The 17858-nt window shown below is 47.6% G+C and overlaps 1 long non-coding RNA gene and 1 pseudogene across 1 annotated transcript; both read right to left on the bottom strand.

Annotated features, from left to right (window-relative positions):
- The window catches only part of LOC132812466 (gastrula zinc finger protein XlCGF26.1-like), a 42796-nt pseudogene extending 28469 nt beyond the window's left edge, over positions 1–14327 (bottom strand).
- LOC132812469 (uncharacterized) lies at positions 3555–7476 on the bottom strand. The gene is made up of 3 exons (XR_009643662.1): positions 7184–7476; positions 3887–3991; positions 3555–3774 (listed from the first exon to the last, which is right to left on the bottom strand). It is a non-coding gene; the product is annotated as an uncharacterized LOC132812469 (long non-coding RNA).
- Positions 14328–17858: the final 3531 nt, after the last annotated feature.

Here is a 17858-nt window from a genome sequence, read left to right as displayed (position 1 = left end):
ACATTTCAGGATCTGAAGATGGAAGTTTCAAAATCAACAGATGAAGGCCTAATGCCCAAAACGTTGACTCTCCTGCTCCTCGGATGTTGCCTGACCTGCTGTGCTTTTCCAGCACTGCACTTACTGACTCTGACTCTCCAGCGTCTGCAGTCATTACTTTGACGTCCATGTCTGACTGTCATTCAATCCATCGGGACCGCAACAGTTTTCAACTATGATTCTGTGAGAAGGAGCAAAGCTTTTTGGTTCCTGTTTGGGTACGTTTTCAGCATCAGTGGGACTGGATGAGAGACCCTACCGTTGCAGTGCACTGAGTGAGGAGCGTGTAACAGCTCTACGGTTTGGAAAGAGGAATTCACGGTGGAGAGAAGCTCCACATGCGTTTGTGTGGGGCTGAAGCTTCGGCCATGGAGAAACCCGAGGAATCCCACCCTGTGGAGAAACCATGGAAGTGTGGCGACTGTGGGAAAGGCTTGTTTCCCGTCTGCCCTGGGGACCCATTGGCGCAGTCACACTGGGGAGAGGCCGTTCCCCTGCCCTGACTGCGGGAAGGGCTTCAGCGATTCCTCCAACATCCAGACCCACCAGTGGATCCACATGGGAGAGAGACCCTTAAGCTGCCCCGAGTGCAGGAAGGCCTTTACCCAGGCCGCCTCCTTGCTGACCTACCAGCGGGATCGCATGGCATTGCAGGGGGATTGAAAGAAAGACAGCCGAGTGCATTTACCAACTGGACTATCAACCCAGTTCTAGTGGCTCCCGAGTTCGATTCCCACCGCGACAGATGGTGGAATTGGAATTTGGTCAGAAATCTGGAGTTCAGAATCTAACGGTGAAACCATTGTCGGTGGGGTGGGGGTGGAAGAAAACCCCCATCTGATTCACTCAGTTCTTTTTTAGGGAAGAGCAGCGTAGAGTCAACCAGACTACTGTGGGTCTGGAGTCACGTGTAGGCCAGACCGGGTAAAGGATGCAGCTGGGACATCGGGAAAAGTTTGTTTATAAACAGTGTGTTTCATGTATTGAGTGAATGTAAAGAGGAAGTGGTGGATGCATGTTCAGATGCAACGTTTAAAAGACATGTGGATAAGTACATGAATAGGGAAGGTGTGGAGGTATATGGGCCAAACACTGGCAAGTGGCACTAGTTTAGTTTGAGAACATAGTCAGCGTGGCATAGTTGGACTGAAGGGTCCGTTTCTGTGCTGTCTGACCATAACTGTTCTGTCATGGTCTTAAATCCATTTTCTTGCCTTCCACTATAAATGTGGTTCCTGTACCTGCATCCAACACAAACCACAAAAAAACCCCTCATGCACACAACATAAAAATCCACACTTTATTGTTCAAAACTCAGATGAACTCAGCCTTGAATAAACTCAATGACCCCCTAACTGCAGGAAGACATCCCCACTTCTAATCTCAGTCCAGCCTGCTAATATACCACTTGCCTTGCTGCACCTGTCTGACAACTGGCATTGACTGATGTAGAAGGATGCTGCTAATCAAAGCACTGATCACAGGCTGGTCTGGTTTCAGGACCTGATTTCTCTATCCTCTGTTGATCTCCCTGTTCCCACAGACTAAGATGTCGGTCTGTTCTCAACTCTGCTGGATTTCTGCTCAAGCTTGGACCCCGCCTTTTATAACTTCTGGAACGATAAAATATTCAATCAAGACCCAAGCCACAATCTCCCAGCCTGTCAACTATCCTAATACAAGGTGTAGTCATAGCAGGGAATCAAACAAGAAAAATGAAACAAAATCATAAATAAATAGGTGCACGTGCTTAATGTTTGTTCATGAGGAAGTCAACCAGAAATAGGGGTCTCCCAGGAATCTTACAGTGCCCTACTTGAGGAATTGTCACCCTTACACCTATTAGGATCCAGCAATGAATTACAACAACATTTACACCAACAGAAATAAAGCATCGGTTATCAAATAGAGATAAACAGCACGGAAATAGATGTTTCTCTATCTCATGCACACACGAGATAGATCATCCATAGGGGGTGAGTTTGTATTTGCAGCATGCTGTTTGCAAATACATTCTACTCTGCAAGGTTTGTGAAGGTTTGTAGCTCAGGTTGAGGTTTAGGGTGTAGGTTTGCTCACTGAGCTGTAGGTTTGATATCCAGACGTTTCATTACCTGCCTAGGTAACATCATCAGTGGCGACTTCTATGTGAAGCGAAGCTGTTGTCTCCTGCTTTCTATTTATGTTTGTCCTGGATAGGGTTCCTAGGGTTTGTGGTGATGTCATTTCCTGTTCATTTTCTGAGGGGTTGATAGATGGTATCAAGATCTGTGGGTGTGTTTATGGCATTGTGGTTGGAGTGCCAGGCCTCTAGGAATTCTCTGGCATGTCTTTGCTTCGCCTGTCCCAGGATAGATGTTGTCCCAGTCGAGGTGGTGGTTTTTTTCATCCGTATGTAGGGCTACGAGGGATAAAGGGTCGTGTCTTTTTGTGGCTAGCTGGTGTTCGTGTATCCTGGTGGCTAACTTTCCTCCTGTTTGTCCTACGTAGTGTTTGTGGCAGTCCTTGCAAACCCCCGGAGTATGGGTCTGGGTGGTGTACACGTCGACAGGTCGGTGTGGACTTGTTGGGCCGAAGGGCCTGTTTCCACACTGTAAGTAATCTAATCTAAAAAGATTTACAAGGATGTTGCCAAGACTGGAGGATTTGAGCTATAGGGAGAGACAGAACAGGCTGGGGCTGTTTTCCCTGGAGCGTCAGAGGCTGAGGGGTGACCTTATAGAGGTTCATAAAATCATGAGGGGCATGGATAGGATAGATAGACAAAGTCTTTTCCCTGGGATGGGAGAGTCCAGAACTAGAGGTCATAGGTTTAGGGTGAGAGGGGAAGATATGAAAGAGACCTAAAGGGCAACCTTTCCATTTAGAGGGTGGTACGTGTATGGAATGAGCTGCCAGAGGAAGTGGTGGAGGCTGGTACAATTGCAACATTTAAAAGGCAACTGGGGGGATATGGGCCCCGTGCTGGCAGTTGGGACATCTGGTCGGTATATACGAGTTGTCCAGGTTCAGGTGGATTGACAGGACTAAAATACCCATAGTGCCCAGGGATGTGCAGGTTAGGTGGATTAGTCAGGGGTAAATGTTGAGCAATAGGGGTTGGGGAATTGCGTGGTGGGTTACCCTTTGGAGGATCGGTGTGTAGTCTTTGGGTCGAGTGGCCTGCTTCCACACTGTGGGGAGTGTCTGAAGGGGAAGGGATGTTTGTAAACTGTGCAGGGCAACGCAGGCGTAGTGCGGGGGCCTGCTGTTGGCCTTGCCCTGCCTCTTGCTCCTCCCCCTGTTGTTGAGCTGTCTAAAAAACAGCTACTCTTTCTCTGCCCTTTTGCTGGGGGCATCTGAAGCTGTAACAATGTTGGGCCACAATAAAGGTAACCAGAACGTACTGCTGGGCTCAGGCTCTCATTGAAAGCTCCAAGCGGTTTTTGTTTTAAAGCTGCTCATTTCTTGCAGCCTCCTGCACTACGTTCCCAATGTCGTGTATCAGATGGAGCAGTGAATGAGTAGCTGGGTTCGTTAGAAATTATAAACTTTTCAGGAGTGCAGGCACTGCATCGTTTCATCTGCAGTTTACTGGCAGCACCGGGAGGTATGAGCTGTGTTCATTAGAAAGGAGGTGGAGGTGCTGCTGTTGGACTAGGTGGGACAAGGTTTAAAAATCACAACACCGGGTTATAGTCCAACAGTTTTATTTGGAAGCACTAGCTTTCGGAGCGCTGCTCCTTCATTGGGTAGCTGTGGAGCAGGATCATAAGACGCAGAGTTAAGAGCAAAAGGTCACAGTGTCATGCAACTGATATGATATATTGACAAATGTAGATTGATGTTAAGCATTCAGCACACTTACCTTAATTGTTCACACCATTGAATAAAGGAGTTGGGACATCATGTTGAAGTTGTACAGGATGTTGGTGAAGTCACTTGTAGAGTACTGAGAAGGCTTCTGGTGGCCCTGTAATAGGAAGAATACTATTACAGAGGGTTCAGTAAAGATTTACCAGGATGTTGCCAGGACTGGAGGGTTTGAGTTATAAGGAGAAGCTGAGACTGTCTTCACTGGAGCACAGGAGGTTGAGGGGTGACCTCATTGAGATTGATATAATCATGAGGGTTCTATGTAACATGAACATCAAAGAGCGAGGAGCCTGCACGGTTATGTCAAGTGAGTGGGGGAGAAATTGTGGCATTTGGACACTTTAAATCCATCAGAAATAGCATCTCCATAGAGCATACTGTGCATGTCAGGTGAGGTGCCAGAAGACTGGAGGTTGGGTCATGTGGTGCCACAGTTTAAGAAGGGTGGTAAGGACAAGCCAGGGAACTATAGACCAGTGTGCCTGACATCAGTGGTGGGCACATTGTTGGAGGGAATCCCGAGGGACAGGATTCTACCTTCATCTAGGTGGATGGGCTGGGACTTTTTCACTGGAGCATTGGAAGTGGAGATGTGACCTTATCAACGTGTATAAAATCATGAGGGGAGAGATGAGGTGAACGAAGGGTGTCCTTCCCTGAGGGTTGGGGTTTCAAGATTAGGAAGCAAATTTTGACAGTGACAGGAGAAAGAGATTTTAAAAAGAAGGGCACAATTTTTTTTTACACAAAGTGGTTCACGTGAGGACTAAATGTCGAGAGGAAGTGGTGGATGCAGGTACAGTAACGTCATGAATAGGAAAGGTTTGGAGGGATATGGGCCAAAACACTGGCAGGTGGGACTGGTTTAGTTTGAGAACATAGTCAGCATTGACTAGTTGGACTGAAGGGTGTGTTTCTGTGCTGTCTGACTCTGGAACTGTCTTAAAACTGGATACTGGTCTTAAAACCATTTTCTTGCCTTCCCCCACAAGCATCCACATAAAAATCATGTGAACTCAGCCTTGAATATATTCACTGACCCCCTAACTGCTGAAATACATTTCCACTTCTGAACTTAATTCCTCTTGCTAATACACCACTTGCCTTGCTCATTGCCTGCTGCTCCTGTCTGACAACTGGCACAGAAGGACACTGATGCCCCTCTGAACATCCACGCATCATTCCTGATGAAGAACTTGTGCCCCAAACTACGACTGTCCTACTGCTCGACCCCCTGTGCTTTGCCAGTTGTGGTCGTCTCTACATCAGGAAGACCGAGCGTAAACTTGGGGAATGGTTTGCCGAGCATCACAGCCGGGTCTGCAGACGCTGAGCGGACTTCCCAGTCTCCACCCATTTAAATGTCGCTTCCCACTCCCCTTCTGACAAATTGGAGAAACAAAACTTCATCTTGTCTGAGCAGTCCACAGCCCGGAGGACTCGACACTGAGTTCTCCAATTTCAAATAATCTCCCATCCCATCCCCCAACTCACTTCCCAGCCCCTTCCACTCTTCCCTGCCAACTAGATTCCTTCCTCCCATTCACCAACCAGATTATGGGGACAAGGCAGGAACAGGATACTGATTGAGGATGATCAGCTATGATCATAATGAATGGTGGTGCTGGCTCGCAGGGCAGAAGAGCCGACTCCTGCATCTATTGTCTATTGTACCCTCTACCTGTCTCCACCTATCCTCACTTCATCACCCTGCCCCCAGCACACCCTTGTTCCACAGCTCTCCCTATACCCACCCCCAATCCTGAAAAAGGGTTACACCAGATACCTCAACTTCACCTCCTGATACTGCCTGGCTTGCTGCGTTCTTCCAGTCTCCTGCCTGTCTATTTTGCCAATTGAGACAAAGGCTTGGACTAACTTTTCCAGAGTCTGTCCCCTCGCTGGATTCACTCCCATTCCTTTCATTTGCTCCAAGTCAACAATTGAACCCCAGAATGAAACGTAAATGGAAAAAGGGGTGAGAAAAGAGAATGCTGTACACACAGATGTTGGACAGAGGAAGGAAGCTGCAGTCTGAGTGAAGCTCAATGTTCATTGAGAGAGAGGAGAGGCAGGAGCTTCAGAACCTCATGGCCCATTCACCAATAGGGGAGCTCCGAATGGCAGGAGGACAAGTCTCCTTCCGGTCCTCCAGTGATCCTTATTTGTCCATCAAAAGTAGGTTTTGCCCCTTTTCTGCCGACAATGAGGAACACGCCCAATGTTTTGGTGACATTGGCAAACATGTGCGCTGCTTGTTGACACTGAGGAGTGTACACAATATGCTCTGTAGCAATGCTGGTGTTATTGACAGATTTTAAGTTTCCAAATGTCTATCGGAGATCAAAAAGGGCAGAGCGATTTTTTTGCATCATGTGGCTCGATATTTGATTGAGCAGCCAGACAAATGCAAAAGCAATGTTTTTAAGTCTTTTCCTCTGTGTTGGGGTGACCTTCACAACTAGAGGACATAGGTTTAGGGTGAGGCCACAAAGATATAAAAGGTACCTGAAGGGCAATGTTTCCATGCAGAGGGTGGTGCAGGTATGGAGTGAGCTGCCAGAGGAATTGGTGGAGGCCGGTATAATTACAGCCTTTAAAAGGTATCTGGATGGGTATATGAATAGGAATGGTTTAGAGGGATATAGTGCTGGCAAAGGGGACTAGATTAATGTAGGGTATCTGGTTGACGTGGACAGGTTGGACTGAATGGGTGTGTTTCCGTGCTGTACATCTCTATGACTCTAAATAATAAGTCTACTTCTTCAATGAACAAACTATATCCATGTTAACAAGGCTTAGTGCACAACCTGCTTTACAAACCTATCTCAACAGGTCCTGCCCCTTCAATGACTGAGGAACATGTACATGCTGGTGCATAGTATCCTTCACTAGTATTTACACACTACCCTCAGCAATTGCACAAGTAACAGCAAAGGGCAAACAGCACAAGGATTAAACACACAGTGAGGGGTAAACAGCACAAGGATTAAACACACAGTGAGGGGTAAACAGCACAAGGATTAAACACACAGTGAGGGGTAAACAGCACAAGGATTAAACACACAGTGAGGGGTAAACAGCACAAGGATTAAACACACAGTGAGGGGTAAACAGCACAAGGATTAAACACACAGTGAGGGGTAAACAGCACAAGGATTAAACACACAGTGAGGGGTAAACAGCACAAGCGCCAGTAAAAGCAGATGGAAAGTGAGTGTAAAATGTGACTATGACAGGACAGGCCCCACATTCCTTCCCCTCCGTCCCCCCCCACAACCTGCCTCACCTTTCACCTCCCGGGCCCAGTACCTTCCAGGTGGCCCCATAGTTGACACAGGGGCCGCCCCACGACCAGTAGAACTCCACCACCCAGGCGCCCGACCAGTTCCCAAGCAGGTCCTTAACCCCATCCGCCTCCAGAATGTTCACCGGCTCCTGGCTGCTGTACAGCCGGCCGGTGTGGCCGTGACACAGCAGCTGCGCCAGGAAGGCGGCGGCCAGTGCCGGGTGTCTGCCCCGGGCCGCACGGCGCCATTTTCCTAACGGCCGCCCTCCCGCCGCTTCCTCGCTCGAGCGACTTCTCCTCCCAACCGCCTTCGCCCCCGCGTGACGTCTGCACGGGGGGATGGGCGGGGCCGGGGGAGCCTCACCGTCACCAAGCAACAGCCACCTCGCGCTACAACTGCTCATTCACAAAAACAAACTCTCCTGTCTCGCTCTGCAGCTGCAGGGGGGGACACTGCCACGTTTCGAGGAGCCCTGTCTACATTGGGAAAGCTCACCGCTCCATTTAAACACATATTCCCACATCGCACTTGCCTGCATTTGGCCCATTTCCCTCGAAACCTTTCTATTCATGTACCCATCCAAATGCTGTTTCAATGTTGTCACTGTACCTGCATCGACCACATCCTCGAGTAAAAAATGAGGTCTGCAGATGCTGGAGATCACAGCTGCAAATGTGTTGCTGTCAAAGCACAGCAGGTTAGGCAGCATCTCAGAATAGAGAATTCAACGTTTCGAGCATAAGCCCTTCAACATCCTCAGCAAGTTCATTCCACATGCAACTCACCCTCTTTCAAAATGTTGCCCCTCCGCTTCCTTTTAAATCTCTCTCCTTACATTAAAAAAAATGCCCCCCCTAGTTTTGAGTTCCCCTACGCTAAGCAAAAGCCATTTTCTATTCACCTTACCACCACTGCTCATGATTTTATCAATCTCAATGAGGTCAACCTCCTGTGCTCCAGTGAATAAAATCCCAGCCTCTCCTTATAACTCAAACCCTCCAGTCCTTGCAACATCCTGGTAAATCTTTATTGAACCCTCACTAATCGTATTCTTCCTAATACAGGGTCACCAGAACTGTACTCAGTTCTCTGAAAGTGGCCTCACCAACATCCTGTACAACCTCAACATGATGTCCCAACCCCTCTCCTCAGTGGTGTGAACAATGAAGGCAATGTTGCGAAACGCCGCCTTAACCACCCTGTCTACCAGTGATGCAACCTCCAAAGAACTATGTACCTGAACACCTCCGCCCCATGTCTGTCTGTTCCATAACACGACTCATGGCCCGATCATTATCTGTACACGTCCTTGTTTTAGCAAAAATGCAACCCCTTGCTTTTATTAAGCCTCTCTCTCTCACACACATACTCGATCTCTCAGACAGACACACACACCCCTCAACACTCTCACACTCGCAGCCTCACTCCATCACACTCTCACTTTCCCAAGCATGCACACACACACTTCTGTGCACACTCACACACAAACTCACATGCACATGCTCTCACTCTCTCATGCAGACACACACACACACACACACACACTACTCTTTGGGGTGAAATTGTATTGGCAGAATTATATTTGCAGATACATTCAATTTTGTTCAAAAAGCACACAATCTGCCGGCAGTCAATGCATGTAATATTTTACAAATTCCGACTTTGGAAACAGAAACTGACTCAAGATTGGAATACTGACAGACTCAAATCTCACATCTTTAATGCATTGTCTGAGGGGAGATATCTTTGTTTTATAAAACCTTAAGTCATCTCAAGAACATTGTTACATAGTAATGAACCAAAGCCCACACCCATTCTAAGAGATGAAGACTATCTATGTTTGTTCAATATATTCTATCAGTTGCATGACTCTGATCTTTTGATATAAGTTCTGTGTCTTATGATGCTGTTTCATGAGGCTTATATATTGATGAGCTGAAAATGTGATGCAGGTCAGGCAGCATCCAAGGAGCAGGAGAGTCGATGTTTCGAACTGAGAGACTTGGGTCTTTTCTCATTGGAAAGAAAGTGGTTAAGGGGGGGATTTGATAGAGACATAAAAGATGATCAGAGGATTTGATAGGGAATACAGAGAAAGACTTTTTCCTAGGATGATAACGTTAGCTTGTACGAGAGGGCATAACTACAAATTGAGGGGTGATAGCTTTAAGACAGATGTCAGAGGCAAGTTCTTTATACAGAGAGTGGTAAGGGCGTGGAATGCCCTACCTGCTAAGGTAGTCAAGTCAGCCACATTAGGGAGATTTAAACAATCCTGAGATAAGTGCATGGATGATTTTGGGATAGTGTAGGGGGACGAGCTGAGAAGAGTTCACAGGTCGGCACAACATCGAGGGCCGAAGGGCCAGTTCTGCATTGGATTGTTCTATGTTCTAAACTTAGTGCAGGAGGCTGAAAGAAATGAGCAGCTTTAAAACAAAAACCTCTTGGAGCTCAAAGCTTTCAATGAGAGTCTGAGCCCGGTGGTAAGTTCAGGTAACCTTTATTGCAACCCAACTTTGTTACAGCTTCAGATCCCCCCAGCAAAGAGGCAGAGAAAAAGTAGTTGCTTTTTGAACAGCTCAAGGTGAAAGTGCACACACCACACCTCCCCTGGCCCCATCCCCACCTCACTGTCTTTACTATTGGCCAGCACCAAGTTGTCCACTTGAAATTGGATCCTTGGTACAGCCGTAACCCGGAGGAAGTATTGCCTCACTCAGCAATTTCAACCCATACCCTGTCTCCAGGTAAGTTTCTCCCCGCTCCTTTGCCAGGAAGGGGCAGTGTAGAGTCAACCAGACTGCTGTGGGTCTGGAGTCACGTGTAGGCCAGACCGGGTAAAGGATGCAGCTGGAACGACTGAGTGAATCCTTTCCCACAATGGCCGTTCCCTTCCCTAACAAGGGAGAGAGTGAATCAGATGGGGGCTTTCTCCCCCACACCACCCTGAACAAGGAATTCTACTTTTGCAAAACATTCTTTTCTTTTGTTTTTCCACATAATTGAAAGCACCATCCCACTCTCTCTCCCCCTCTGTTCTCACTCTGATCTAACTAATTCCCCTGAAGGTGCTGATTCAGGATCTTACAGGGACAGAAAAAGCAAAAACATCAAGACTGATATCTCTCTGAATTTTGAATATCTCCACCTGAAACGGTCTCATCGTTAGATTGCGAACTCCACATTTCTGACCGAATACCAATTCTGCCATCTGTCGTGGCGGGATTCGAACCCGGGAGTCCCCGGAACCGGGTTGATATTCCAATCGATAATGGGACTCGGCCGTCACTCCTTCAATCCCCCTGCGATGGCACGTGAACTCGTTGGTGCTTCCGCAGGTGGAAGGAGTAGGTGAAGCCCTTCCCACACTGACAGCAGATGAACGGCCTCTCCCCGGTGTGGATCCGCTGGTGCCTCAGCAGGGTGGAGGATGTGCTGAAGGCCTTCCCACACTGAGAGCAGGTGAACGGCCTCTCCCCCGTGTGGACCCGCTGGTGGGTCAGCAGGGTGGAGGAATTGCTGAAGGCCTTCCCACACTTGGGGCAGCTGTAGGGCTTCTCCCCTGTGTGGACCCGCTGGTGGGTCAGCAGGGTGGAGGCCTGGGTAAAGGCCTTCCCACACTCGGGGCAGCTGAAGGGCCTTTCTCCTGTATGGATCTGCTGGTGCCTCATCAGGGAGGAGACGTGGGTAAAGGCCTTCCCGCACTCAGGGCAGCTGAAGGGCCTCTGCCCTGTGTGGACGCGCCGGTGGCTCCGCAGGGTGGAGGAATCGCTGAAGGCCTTCCCACACTCGGGGCAGCTGAAGGGCCTTTCCCCGGTGTGGACACGCCGGTGGCTCAGTAGAGTGGAGGAATACCTGAAGGCCTTCCCACACTCTGGGCAGTTGAACGGCCTCTCTCCTGTGTGGACCCGCTGGTGGGCCAACAGGGCGGAGAAAAACACTAAGGCCTTCCCGCACTCGGGGCAGCTGAAGGGTCTTTCCCCCGTGTGGTCCTGCTGGTGGGTCAGCAGGTGGGAGGAATGTCTGAAGGCCTTCCCGCAGTCGATGCAGGGGAATGGCCTCTCCCCGGTGTGACTGCGACGATGAGTCTCCAGGGCAGACAGGAAACGGAAGCCTTTCCCACAGTCACCACAGTTCCACGGTTTCTTCAGAGGGCGGGATTCCTCGGGTTTCTCCATGGCCACAGCTTCAGCTGCTCACAAACACGTGTAGAGCCCCTCCCTGCCGTGAAATCCCCTTCCCAGGCTGTATAACGGTTTCAGGCTCCACGCACAGTGTGCTGCAACAGTGGGGTCTCTCGTCCAGTCCCACTGATGCTGAAAACATACTCAGACAGGAACCAAAAAGCTTTGGTCCCGCTCAGAGAAATCACGGACGAAAATCTTTGCTGGCCACAGTGGATTGAGTGACTGTCAGACATTGACATCAAAGTGAGGACCGGAGATGCTGGAGAGTCAGTCAAAAAATGTGGCACTGGAAAATCACAGGGGAGTCAGGCAGCATCCTAGGAGCAGGAGGGTCAATGTTTCGGTTATAAGCCCTTCGTCTCTTGATTTTAAAACTTCCCTCTTCAAATCTTCAAAAATCCTGTCAGAATAGATTACAAAAGTCATCACTGTCAGTGCAGGGTAGAAATTCTGAACAAGGAATTCTACTTTTTGCAAAACATTCTTTTCTTTTGTTTTTCCACATAATTGAAAGCACCATCCCACTCTCTCTCCCCCTCTGTTCTCACTCTGATCTAACTAATTCCCCTGAAGGTGCTGATTCAGGATCTTACAGGGACAGAAAAAGCAAAAACATCAAGACTGATATCTCTCTGAATTTTGAATATCTCCACCTGAAAGCTAATATCTTTCCCAACACTGGGATCCTGCTGAGAGTGAGCAGGTCTGATTTTGGGAAGCAAAAGAAAGTGTGTCAATTCAGGGTGAACCTGCCTCACAGCTTCTTGAGGAACAACCAGACACAAGATGGTTAATGTCCCCAGGAAGGTGGGAGCAAAATGAGACGTCAAGGCATTAACACCGACATTAGAGAGAAAGTGAACCTATTGACGTGGCAAAAGTTAGTGGAAAGCCAGAGTCATAGAGATGTACAGCACAGAAACAGACCCTTCTGTCCAACACGCCTGTACTGACCAGATATCCTAAATCAATCTAGTCCCATTTTCTGGCATGTGGTCCATAGCTGGGGTCATCCCCACCCCCTGTCCTGAGACCTTGAGCCTCCAAGCTGACCCACAAAGGTTCGGTTTGTCCTCGATTCTTTCCCAGTTGTCTTTTGTAGGTTTTGAAAACTTCCCCAATCCTCTGTTTCCCCTCAGCGTTGGAGGCTAAGGAGTAACCTATAAAATCATGAAGGGCATGGATAGGATAAATAGACAAAGCCTTATCCAGGGGAGGGGGTCAGGGGGAAAAAGAGTCCAGAACTAGACGGCATATGTTTAGGGTGAGGGGAAAAAATACAAATGAGATCTGAGGTGAAACGTTTTCACACAGAGGGTATTACGTGTATGGAATGAGCTGCCAGAGGAAATGGTGGAGGCCAGTACAATTGCAACATTTAAAAGACATCTGGACAGGTGTATGAATAGGAAGGGTTTGAAGGGATTTGGGCCAAATGCTGGCAGTTGGGATGAGATTGGGGTGGGATATCTGGTTGGCATGAACGGGTTGAACCGAAGGGTCTGTTTCTAAGCTGTACATCTCCATGACTAGTTGGACCACTTCCCGCTCCTCCACCCTTGAGTCCCAGTTTCCTCATTTTCCCTCCCCCCACCTTGTCTCAGCACCACCTTCCCAACCTGCAATCTTCTTCCTGACCTCTCCACCCCCACCCCCGCTCCCACTCCAGCCTATCACCTTCACCTTAACATCCTTCCACCTTCCGCATTTCCAACACCCCTCCCCCAAGTCCCTCCTCCCTTCCTTTTATCTTAGCCTGCTTGGCACACTTTCCTCATTCCTGAAGAAGGGCTCATGCCCGAAACATGGAATCTCCTGCTCCTTGGATGCTGCCTGACCTGCTGCGCTTTTCCAGCAACACATTTTCAGCTCTGATCTCCAGCATCTGCAGTCCTCACTTTCTCCTCTTGCTAATATACCACTTGCCTTGCTGATTGCTTGCTACACCTGTCTGACAAATGACAGTGACTGGTGTTGAAGGACGCTGAGGCCTCTTTGTCCATCCACACATCATTCCTGATAAAGGGCTCATGTCCAAAACGTCAACTCTCCTGCTCCTCGGATGCTGCCTAACCTACCGTGCTCTTCCAGTACCACAATGTTTGACCCTGATCTACATCTACATTTAAACAATGCACTTCCTTTCTGCGTTTGTTTTCCACAGCCAAGGCGATAACTTCATATTGTGGTACTGCATTTGCCATGTGTTTACCAATTATGGTCTTCTCTGTATCGGAGAGCGAGTGCAAACTTGGGGAACGATTCGTCGAGCATCGCAGCTGTGCCCGCAGAGGGCGACCACACCTCTCAGTAACCACCCATTCCAATTTCCTTCCCACTCCCTTTCTGACATGACCATCTTTGGCCTCCTCCATTGCCACAACGAATCTAACCGCAAATTGGAGGGACAACACCTCATCTTCCGGGCAGCCTGCAGCCCGAAGGACTCAACGTTGAGTTTTCCAATATCAAAAATCCTCCCTCTCCATTCCCTGACTCCATTCCTATCCCCGCCCTCCTCCCTGCCACCAACAAGATTCATTCCTCCGATTGACCAACCAGGTCGTACCCTCTAACTGTCTTGACCTTTTCCCACTTCATCCCCACCCCCTTTTCTCTGCAGCTTCTGCACCCAGCCCCAGCCCTGAAGAAGGGTTACAACCGATTCGTCGACCTCTCCACCATCTGATGCCTCCTGCCTAACTATTTTGCCAATTGAGATACAGACCTGGATCAACGTTTCCGGAGTCTGTCCCTGCCGAATTCACTCTTTCCTTTCAGTTGCTGCAAGTCAACAATTGAACTACAGAATGAAAAAAAATGGAAAAGGGGGCGAGATAAGAGAGTGCCGTACTCACAGATCTGGGACAGAGGAAGGAATGTGCAGTCTGGGTAAAGCTCTATCTTTATTCAGAGAGAGAGGATCAGGAGCTGCAGCTTGAGTGTTACATGGTCCAACTTCCGCATTCAGACAATGGGCTGACTCTGATTGGCAGGAGGACCAGTCTCCTTCCGGTCCTCCAATGTTGCCTAATGGTCAATTAAAAGAAGGTCTCGCCCCTATTTTGCGTACAGCGATGAGCATGCTCAGTGTTTTGCTGACACTGGCCAGCATGCGCACTGCGTTGCTGACACCAGCAAACATGCGCAGTATGCTCTCTGGGGATGTTGGTGTTCCTGACAGATTTTAAGTGTCCACCAACGGGGTGAAAAGATAGAGCCACAATTTGTTTTGCCTTTGGCTCGATATTTTATTCCTTTTGCATTTTGTCTGGCTGCTCAACTTTTGTATGTCTTTTCCCCTTGTTGTGGGAGCAAGACGCCGAGATCAGAACTGGAGGGCATAGGTTTAGGGTGAGAGGGGAAAGATTTCTGAGGGTCCGAAGGGGCAATCCTTTCGCACAGAGGGTGGTATGTGTATGGAATGAGCTGCCAGAGGAAGTGGTGGAGGCTGGTACAATTACAGTATTTAAAATGCATCTGGATGGGGATATGGATAGGAAAGATTCAGAGGGGTAAGGGGCGACATGCTGCCAAATGGGTCACTAGATTAACTCAGGAGATCTGGTCAGTGTGGACCGAAGGGTTTGTTTCTGTGCTCTACAACTCTGAGTCTATTTTTAGATAGTATGGAAAATAAAGAGCATGAAAGCATGGGAAGGGTTAGAGCATGGAGACTACTGTCAATTTGTTGCAAAGGATAGTGGAAAGCTCTTACACCAATTAGCAGAGTAAGGTTGAGGCTGAAAGGTCACTATGGCAAGATGAGATAACAGTCAGTAAAGTTAGCCTCATCTGCTAAATATGATTGACAGGACGGGGACAATAAATATTTGGGACATGACATTAAATATCTAATTATCAATGAGTAGAGTCAGCCTGCTTGAGACTATTGATAATAAATATCTAATCATGACATTAGGAAAATATTAAGTAGGGTCTGGAATGCAAGACCATTGTTGCAAAAGCTGACACTAAATCTTGAACTGTGACATTAGAATAACATTAAGTAGAATGTAGGAAAAACTATAAGGGCACAACTAAAGAGATAATGGGAACTAAAATCACTGGTTTATTGTGTAGCTAGTGTGAGGTACTTTTGATTAATATAGTTGGACATGCTGATAAGCTAACAAACACACTGCTCAGCTGGAGAAAACACTGCCTCCTCTGTCCAGGAGTAAATGCTGGAAAGGTTGTATTGTTCCTAGGGAGGAGGATGGTCTCCAGCTACACTCTGATATCTATCAGTAGTAAATGGGGCAGAACTATGGAATTTAATCTCCAGGCATTTTGGGAAATTTAATAAGGGAAGGAAGTACAGAACAAATACTACAGAGTGCTGAGGAACAAGGGGAACTAACTGTCCTAGTTCAGAGATCCTCGAAGGTATCAGTACAGGTAAAACGGGGGATGAGGAAGGCATAGATTTGTACTTTTTCACATAGAGGGTGGTGCGTGTGTGCAATGAGCTGCGAGAGGAAGTGGTGGAGGCTGATTCAAATACAACATTTAAAAGACAGCCGGATGGGGACGTGAAAGGGTAGGGTTTAGAGGGGTATGGGCCGAGTGCTGGTAAATAGGATAGATTAATTTCGGATATCTAGTCAGCAGGGACGAGATGGACTGTTTCTGTGCTGTACTGCTCTGTGGCAATCCACTTCATTTTGAAATGTTTTCACTACCACTTGGAACACCCTGTTAGGGTTCAGAGTGTGCCAGGTCCTGACACCTCCTTCCTCACGTCTCCTGTGCATTTTAAATCAATAATACTGGTTGTATGTTACTGGGTTAGCACTTTAAACACACAGACACATACATTATAATCAGAATTTCTATTCGGTACAGACAGTGATGACTTGTTTCAACTTTGCTAACAGAGTATCAGAAGGGGAGGATCTGCGGACAGAAATCTTGGAAGAAATTCCATACCAAGATCTGGTCACTCAATATCATTGGGGGGTTGAGTCTGGAAAGAGAAATCCATTTCACCTGCTTCAAAAGTACTGGACATCAGTGTGAGCAGAGAAACACTCAGAGAGGAACACACCAGTGAACTGAGCTTTAACTGGTTACACAGAATGAGTGTATGTGTCCCAGGGAGCTGACTACGGGAAGGAGCTTTAACCAGTTACACAGACTGAGAGAGGGGCTGGGGCATTTATTTTACTCTGGAGCATCAGAGTCTGAGGGGTGACCTTAGCGAGGTTTATAAAATCATGAGGGGCACATATAGGGCAAATAGCTTAGGTCTTTTTCCCCCAAGGTGGGGGAGTTGAAAACTAGAAGGCATAGTTTTAAGGTGAGAAGGGAAAGATTTAAAAGGGACCTAAGGGACAGCTTTTCATGCAGAGGGTTGTGCATGTATGGAATGAGCTGCCAGAGGAAGTGGTGGAGGTGGGTACAATTGCAACATTTAAGAGGCATTTGGATGGGTATATGAATAGGAAGGGTTTGGAGGCATATGGGCCGAGTGCTGGCAGGTGGGATTAGATTGGGTTGGGATATCTGGTCAGCATGGATGGGTTGGACCGAAGGGTTTGTTTCCGAGCAGTACATCTCTATGACTAGCACTTGGAGCGTGGCTCCTTCATCAGGTGATCGTGGAAAATAAAATCATAAGGCACAGAATGGATGGAAAGACATTACAGTGCTCTGAAATGATATATTGAAAAACCCTGGATTGTTAAGTCTTTCATCTTTTAGTATGGGCTGCTCGTATCATTCATTTGTAAATCCCAGAAATTCCTGAAAGACATTTTCTTGAGATAACTCAAAGTTTTATAAGAAAAGGTGACATCTCAGCTCTGACCGTGCATTAAAGGTGTGAAATCAGGGTCTGTCTGTATCGCAATCTTGAGTCAGACTGGTTCTATTTCCAAACTGAAATTTACAAAATATTTCATGGATCGACTGTCTGTATATTGTGCATTTTTTGGGAAAAATAGAATGTATCTGCAAATATAATTCTGCAAATATAAATTCACCCCCATGGATGTACGTGTTTATGTGTGTGAATGAGACAGAGTAAAGTCTATTTCGTGCTGTATATCTCGATAACAGATGCTTTAAATCTGCTGGTGTAAATATTGTTATAAATCATAGCTGTTATAAATCATAAATCCCAGCGAGGTCTACACTGTGTGTCTGGATGGTTGACAGGCTGGGAGATTGTGGGTTGGGTCTTGATTGACTGAATGTTTTATTGTTCCAGAAGGTGTAGGGGTGGGGGGTCAAAGCTTCAGCAGAAATCCAGCAGAGCAGAACAGACCAATATCTTACTCTGTGGGTACAGGGACATCAGAGGACAGAGAAATCAGGACCTGAATCCAAGCTAACACTAGACTTCCCTGTGATCAGTGCTTTGATGAGCAGCGCCAAGCCTCTACCTTCACCTCGCTTCCCATTTGACTATCACCTTGATATTCAGGATGCAATCCTTGTCATCCTGAAGCCAGGCCTCTGTAAGGAGTCTCAGATCATA

This window comes from Hemiscyllium ocellatum, unplaced genomic scaffold, assembly GCF_020745735.1.
Source record: "Hemiscyllium ocellatum isolate sHemOce1 unplaced genomic scaffold, sHemOce1.pat.X.cur. scaffold_2738_pat_ctg1, whole genome shotgun sequence".
Lineage (NCBI taxonomy): Eukaryota > Metazoa > Chordata > Chondrichthyes > Orectolobiformes > Hemiscylliidae > Hemiscyllium > Hemiscyllium ocellatum.
The sequence above is the reverse complement of the archived record's forward strand: the minus strand, read 5'-3'. Positions and strand labels throughout refer to the sequence as shown.